This window comes from Tamandua tetradactyla, chromosome 19 (genome assembly GCF_023851605.1).
Source record: "Tamandua tetradactyla isolate mTamTet1 chromosome 19, mTamTet1.pri, whole genome shotgun sequence".
Classification (NCBI taxonomy): domain Eukaryota; kingdom Metazoa; phylum Chordata; class Mammalia; order Pilosa; family Myrmecophagidae; genus Tamandua; species Tamandua tetradactyla.
In genome coordinates, this window is record NC_135345.1 from 34,304,888 (window position 1) to 34,313,428 (window position 8,541).

Below are 8,541 nucleotides of genomic sequence, written 5' to 3' on the forward strand. Positions count from 1 at the left end.
GCCACTGAGACTTCACCCTGATGAGAAACTAGGACTATTTGTTCCTGATGGGCTCAAGTTATGGTCAGTCTTCTCCATTAGACTTTGCATCTCGCCCGGATACAGAATGCAAACATATTGAAACAGTGATACACGATACAAAAGGAGAGGTGGGGTGGTAGGTGAGGGCTGGAAGATGGCTTTTAGGTGTGCCCATGACTTCCCAAAAGTTCACCTCTTGGCCTCTCCACCAGCCCTACACTACTCTGCATTAGCTTCCACAATTTAAGCCCAACTCCCACTAGCCCATGGCCCTCAAAAATATTGAGAGTAAAAGTTAGGAACATCGATGACTATAGTACCTTAGGAGAACTTCACTTATGCATAACATTACTCCCAGTAGGTTTTCAGGCTTGGCTGGAGTAATGGTTACATACATGCTCCCTTATCCATAGACCCCACCCTTGGGGGCTAACTGAAGAAATCCCATATAAAATATCTTTCTACATTTTGCAACCAGTGGGCTTGGCATTGGATTTTAGTCACATCTTATTCCATATCCCCTGAGATATTAACCTATGTATAGTGGAAAGCATTAGCAATAACACATATGCCTCCTTGTTGGGCTAGGAGGAAGTCCTAAACGTGATTTTGAGCTGTTCATAGGTAAGACAAGTTTGCCTGATGACACTGAAATGGAGCAACGGGTCATATGGTAGATCCAGTGGTAGGTCAGCAGGACAAGTTGTTCTCCATAGAGGTTGCTGCCAGGCCAAATCTAGAAAAACAAGGGAAACAGTAACTAGTCCTGACAAAGTGACTGTACCACTATCTCCCCAAGGAAGGTACTTTTCTTGGTCATCTGCAATAAATCATCTTTTTCAACTCAGGCCACCCAGTGTGTCAGCCCCTTGCCTTCAGTTATAACCCTATCTCTTTCCCACTGATCTGGGTGACTTATTCATGTCTTCAAGCCCAATTTCACCCCCTTCTGATGGACGGGTGCCATCAGGACTCCTCAAAGGTTTCCCATTACCATTTCCAAGGAAAACTTTGAACCTCTAATCACGTTCCCTCTGTAAACCTGAGCAGACTAATAAGCCATTGTTGAAGACCCATGAGTTAGTAAACACCTACATGGTGGTGCTTGGATCCATGTGTTCTATGGCTAAGAGAAATGCTCACAATTCAGCTCATCGAACAGTTTTTCTGGTGCCAAGACTGCAGATAGTCTTCTCAAGGTGAGGGGAATAGCAATTGCTTCCCTGAAAACATTCAGGGCTTCTGCTTGGATAATCCATCAGTGAACCAGAGTTGAGTATCTGCTGGGGTATTGGTGAGTCAAGGTTGATGGGTTGTCAGTGCAAGAAAGGAAAGGTCTCATCTTGCTTTGCAACAGAATCATTGTTTAGGGGGGTTTCTGCCAACAACTCATGCAAACATGTCACTCTCTGTGTGTCCAGGTGAGTGTGATTCTGGATGTACCACTTTCATCTGATGACACTCCATTGATGCGCACTGACTGAATGTTCTGACCACCCAAGACTCAGGAAATTATGGGGATTGCTGGCCTGAGGAAGACCTGGGGGCTCTCAATAATCTTTTGTGTTTCCATTAAAGCCCAATAGCAGACCTGAAGTTGTCTCTCTATAGAGGAATAGTTTTGGGCTGTGTGGTAGTTAGATTCAGTTGTCAACTTGGCCAGGTGAACATGCCTAGTTCTATTGCTGTGGACATGAGCCAATGGTACATGAACCTCATCTGTTGCTCTTTACATCTGCAGTCGGGTAAGAGATGTGCCTGCTGCAATGAATGATGTTTGAGTTAATTGGCTGGTGCTTAAATGAGAGAGCTCGCAGCTCAGCCCAGGCCTTTGGAGATGCAAAAAGGAATCACCCCAGGGAAAGTTGTTGGAACCCAGAGACCTGGAGAGAAGGCCAGCATAGATTACCCTGAGCCTTCCCACATAAGAAAGAACCTCAGATGAAAGTTAGCTGCCTTTCCTCTGAAGAACTAATGAAATAAATCACTGTTTATTAAAAGCCAATCCTTCTCTGGTGTGTCGCATTCTGGCAGCTAGCAAACTAGAACAGGCTGCATCTGAGAAATTCTTGGTCCAAAAACCCAGGCATGTGCATATTCCTGTCATTCCTTCCTTTTGCCAGAGGGAACCAGTTAGAGTGGATCCTGATGGCAGAAACCTCTAATTTGAATAGAGATCCAGGCTCTAACAGTACTAAAGGCATGGTGGTTGAAATGGCTGCACTTACCTCTTACAGGACCTACTCTTCCTCCAACCCCCACTGGAAAGTACCTGCTTTTCATGCTACCCAATATAGGGGTGTCAGGAGGATACTGAGATGAGAAACATGTTAGCTGACACCAATATACAAATACCACAATATCTGGGACTAAAGGACGTCCTGCATGGACCCAATCTCCTCAGTGATGGTCAAAGGGAGATGAGAGAGATCTTCAGGTTCCTCCTCATTTTTACCACCACTATCTAAGGATTGTAGGAAGGGGAAGTCAGGCAGGAGGAGATTTTATCCATCAAACTCATGACCCTCTTTCTAGTTTACATTTTTCCCAAAGTTCTCCATGGGTATCCATCTATGGTACCCTTCAGGAACCCCTGCACAGGTAGTCACAAAAATGGAGCCTGGCAAGTTCAGTCTCCAAGTGGAAGAGGCGGCCAACTGGCCCATCCTGCAGGCCTCAGGATTTGTTGGGTTGACAGGTTGGCACCTACTTCCCACTGGCAGTTACCACAGCAGCCACCCACCTAGTATGGGAGCCCTTCTACAGAACAGGAGGGCACCATAAACCCGTTCAATTGTGTCTCCCAGAGGAAGCCTTGGGTTGAGGAGAACTAGCTTGTTGCTCTATTCCTGGGGCCTCTTTCTAATAAAATCATTAATTTTCAAAAAGGCATATGTGTTTAGTGGTTAAATTCCTCCAGTGGAGGGTGGAATATGTACTCATCAAACCCACTTATTATAACATTACTGTGGCTTCCTCCTCATTATTCCAAGTCTTAGTTGGAATTCGGAGGAGGTCACCCAGAATAGGCTATGCTTCTCTGACTCCTTGAAGATTCCAGTCAAACAGAGGCAGTGGCCATGATTCCTTGTAGCTACACAATCGTCCACACCCTCCCCAAACCCCCACTGCCTCCTCCTTAACTCCAGTTGACTAAAGTTTTCCTGGAGGATGGGGTTGGATGCATGACCATCAATACTTCTCCATTCAGCCTGGTTGGAAAGGGCGATATTGGAACCCTTATCATAAAATCCGCATAGCCATACACACACACACACATACGTACACACACATGCAAAATCTATCTCCAGGCTCCTTTTCATATATATCTTTCAGAGCCCATATCTCCCTCTCTGTAAAAATCTCATACTTTTGTTTTCACCTCTGGGCCCCAATCTTCAGTTCTAATAGACTTCTGAATAATGACTGGCCTCACAATACTCTCGTCAATCTTGGTAGTCTGAGTATGTGCATTTCCAGTTCTAGAATGAGAACAGATATAAAAGGTCATGAGCCAGGGGAGTACATGCAGGGCAGCTGAAGCAGTGATCTTATTGATCTCAGGATGTAACCAGCCAGACAACTTCCTGGTATTCAGAGAGTATTCTCAATCCCATTTACTGCCACCCTACTCCTAGCAGAGGAAGACAGTTTTCCCTTGGTCTTCTAGCCATGGGTCAGTGCCTCTGGCTGGTGGGACAGGGGTGACCCCTCAGTCTAGCCCACAAAGCCCAAGACACTCTTTTACAAAGGGAATGTAAGAGCAATGAAAGAACCGTCAAATAATCAACCAACTCTACATTCCCCTGCATCCTATTCACTGCTCCAAAATTCTGTGGAATGTGTTGTTATATGGTATGTCATGGGGTTTCAGTTTGCTAAAGTAGCCAGAATGCAATATACCTGAAATGAATAGACTTTTGTAACAGAGATTGATTAGGTTACAGGTTACAATTCTTAGGCCATGAAAATGTCCAAATTAAGGCACCAACAAGAAGGTGCCTCTTGGAGAAAAGGCAAATGACAACCAGGATACCTCTATCAGCTAGCAAGACAGATGGCTGGCATCTGAGGTCCTTGCTCTTGATTCATTGCTTTCAGCTTCTGATTCCGATAGCCTTCTCTCTAAGCATCTATGGGTTTTCACTTAGTCTCTCCAGGTCAAACTCTTGATTTCCTCTCTTAGATTTCTTCGACTCTCTCTAGTTTCTGGCTATGTCTGTGAGCCCTTGCTTAGCATCTGATGCATTTCTCTCTGCATCTCCAAATGCCTTCATCTGTTCTGAACTCTCTCACTCTCCATGAGCTCTTTTAAGTACTTTAGTAAACTAATTAAGACCAGCTTGAATGGGCAGGGCCACAGCTCTATGGAAATAATTTAAACAAAAGTCCCACCCAAACATTAGGTCTGCTCCTACAGATGGCATAGGATTAAAAGAACACAGCTCTTCAGGGGTATATGAAAGTCTCAAAAAAGCATACATGGGAACAGAGACTCAGGCACAACAAAAACTTTCAGCAAATGACCACTGTTTCAGTTTGCTAAGGCTGTCAGAATGCAATATACCAGAAATCGGTTGACTTTTTCAATGGGAATTTATTAGGTTACAAATTTATAATTCTAAGTCCATGAAAATGTCCAAATTAAAGCATCAAGAAGAAGATGCCTTCTTTGAGGAAAGGCTGCTGACATCTGGGGTTCCTCTGTCATATGGGAAGGCACATGGTGATGTCTAGTGGTCCTTCTCTCCAGGATTCTGGTTACAATGACTCTCTCTCAGTGTTTCTGCCTTTTATCCTCTCATTAAGGGCCTCAGTAAAGGATTACTACCTACCTTGAATTAGGTGGGTCACATCTCAATTGAAACAACCTAACCAAAAGGTCCCACCCACAATAGGTCTGCATCCACAAAAATGGATTATAAGAAAATGGCTTTTTGGGGGGTACATAACTGCTCCAAATTACCAGAACCACTGTGTAACTTACACAGCACAAAGGGTCCAAAAAAGCAGAGGAAGAGATCCCATCACCACTGGTTTCATAAAGAGGCCAACTGTGTGGGTGAAAGTTGGTGGATGGTAGTTCTGCAAGGCACAGTTCACCTCAGAAAGGAGAGACTTTCTGTGCTGCCTGGGGCAGGGCATTTATACAACTCAGGGGCGAGAGACCCTGCCATTGAGAATTCCCACCCTGATAAGCAGCTGCTGCTTTTTGCTGGTTTGTGGGCTTAAAGTATGGTCAGGCAGCTCCCTTTGACTTAATATCTGCACCAGCCTGCAGAAAAGAAATATACTGAAACATCTGAATACAATAGAAAAGAGCGGATGGACAGTTGAGGGCTGGGAGTTGGCCATTAGGCATATCCCTGACTCTCTCAGCAAATGCATGTCTCCTTTTGACTAATTTTAACCTACATCCTTTCCCTGGAATACACTATTAAGTAGAATGCTAGTTTTCAATAACATCTCTGAATCTTCTAGAGAGTTATCAAATCTAAAGGCGGTTTGGGGAAATGTTCAAACTTGCAGTTGATGTCAGATGTGATGGTGGTCTTCTGTGGACTCTTCCTTCTAACTTTGCATTTAGATCCTAATTTCTTGTGGTTGGAGACCAAAGTGTTGGGCAGACTAACCTCTGATGAGCTGTGCTCTCAATCTTTGTAGTTTGTGTAACTCTAGATAGTATATTTGGGAGAATAAATGTGTAAAACTAACTCAAAACATTTTGAAGATTAGTCTTTCCAATACTGTGAGGGTGGGGATTGTGTCTTAACACAACATCTTCAATACAAAATTCAATAAATAAACATTTTTGAATGGCCAAAGCCTGAGAAATATGCTAGGCTGAATTCTAAGATGGTGCCCAAATTTTTGTCCTCTGTATGATCCCTTTCCCTTGCCTGTGGGTGGAATTTGTGAACATGACATGATTTCACTTCTGTGGTTAAGTTTTTTTTTGTGTGTGTGTGTGTTGTAGTGTGTAGTATAGCATATATACAGGGCAAAGAAATAAAAAAGCAATAGTTTTCAAAGCATTCTTCAACAGTAGTTACAAGACAGATCCAGAGTTTGTCATTTGCTACCATATGGTCCTCTCAGATTTTTCCTTCTAGCTGCTTAAGAATATAGGAGGCTAGAAAGCTTAAATATTTTTTAATCATCACAATCAAATTTTCTTCCTTCTTTTTCTTGTGAAAAATAGCATATGTATACATAGATACAAAAAAGCTATACATTTCAAAGCACAGCACCACAATTAGTTGTAGAACATATTTCAGAGTTTAACATGGGTTACAATACCACAATTTTAGGTTTTTACTTCTAGCTGTTCTAAAATACTGGAGACCAAAAGAGATATCAATTTAACTATTTAGCATTAATATTCATTTGTTAAATCCTATCTTCTCTTTATGACTCCACCGTCACCTTTGATCTTTCCATCTCTCTCTTTAGGGGTGTTTGAGCTATGGCCATTCTAAGTTTTTCATATTGGAAGGGTCTGTCAACTAATATGGGGTAGGGAGATGGAACTAGCTGATGTTCCGGAGAGGCTATAGCCTCTAAGTTTCAGGACTTCCTGGACCAGGGACCCATATAAAGGTTGTGGGTTTCTGGAAAGTTATTCTAGTGCATTGAATTCTTGTGAAATCTTATATATTGCCATAGGTGTTCTGTTTTTTTTTCTTATTTATTTATTTATTTTTTGCATAGGTAGGCACAGGGAATTGAACCCGGTCCTCTGGCATGGCAGGCAAGCATTCTTGCCTGCTGAGCCACCGTGGCCTGCCCGCCATAGGTGTTCTTTAGGATTAGCTGGAATGGTCCTGGTTAAGGGTTGGCAGGTCATGATAGGTAGCAAGGTCTAACTGAAGCTTACATAAGAGTAACCTCCAGAGTAGCCTCTAAATTCTATTTGAACTCTCTCTGCTACTGCTACTTTATTAGTTACACTCCTTTTCTCCCTTTTTGACATTAAAGAATTGTTAATCCCATGGTGCCAGGGCCAGATTCATCACTGGGAGTCATCTCCCACATCACCAGGGAGACTTTCACCCTTGAATGTCAAGTCCCATGTAGGAGAGAAGGCAATGATTTCACTTGCACAGTTGGACTTAGAGAGAGTGAGGCCACATCTGAGCAACAGAAGTAACTCTTAAGCATGCCAATAGGTAGGCTAAGCTTCTCTAGAATTTACATAAGTTTCACAAGAGTAAGCCTCTTGATTGAGGGCATGGCCTATTGATTTGGGTATCCCTAAAGTTTGACACAGTATCAGGGGATTCCCTGATGGTAAAGTTTAATAGTTCCATATTCTATCTCCTATCCCTCAGGGGACTTTGTCAATACTTTTTGATTATCTGCTTAATATACTCTAGGATGTATCCAGGCATTACAATAATCTATGCAGGATTAAAAGACCTCTTTCTTATTTTGGGCTCAATTGTTCTGGTTTCAATTGTTTAGATGAACTATACAGATAGGTTGACTTAGATTATGCACTACAGAAAATTTTCAGTTCCAGACCAGATAAGTCCTTATTCCATTGGCCTCAAAGAGTATGTCTGTGGTTCTAAAATATAGACACTATCTTCCTTACCCCTATGTCCTGAATTACTTTAACCCCAAGCTGGCTTCTTTCTTATCGCTAAATATCAGGTTATGTATATAAAGCAGCCTCTCAAAATCCAGAAATAATAATCACCACTCTGGACTTAATGTGTCTGCTCTAAAAGTTTATAATCTAGACCCCTATTTTCTTATAAGTATTTTCTAAAGGTGACCATACCATTGTTGTTCCTTTGTTTCTGGCTTATTTTGTCTCACCAAATGTCCCCCATATTCATTCACATCGTTGCATGCCTCATGACTTTGTTCCTTTTTTTGTAGCAGCACAACCTTCATACATAAGTATATACCATCGTTCACCAATCTACTTCTCAGTCAGTGCATCCTACAGCCACCTGCATTCCTAAGGCATCATGTATAGGGCCCAAAGTTCACAGTCCATCAACATGCTGAATTTTTCCAAGAGAAAGAAAACCAATAAACACATCCTAGCCAAATAGGAAATCTAAACCTCTTCTTAACTCTTGTCCCTCCCCGCTTTTGTGGTTAGATTTTTTTTTTTTTTTTTTTTTTTTTTTTTGCATGGTCAGACACCAGAAATCAAACCCAGGTCTCTGGTATGGTAGGTGAGAATTCTGCCTGTTGAGCCACTGTGGCCCACCCTGTGGTTAGATTTTGAATGAATCCAAACAACATTTAACTTCAGTGGGCTTGAGCTAAACAGGTGAATGCTTAAATGTGGGTTAAGCTCTTCCTGAAGAGAAAATTTTGAAGCCAAAGAGTCTCCTGTTTCCTTTGGGAAAACCCCGTGCTGTTTTAGAGAGGGTTATGTGGCTAGGACTTAACAGCACCCTCTAGGAGCTGAAAGCCACCTGGCCTACAGCCAGCAGAAAAAGGGGTTTTCATCCCACAACCACAAGGAACTGACTTCTGCCAACAACCTAAATTGCCTTG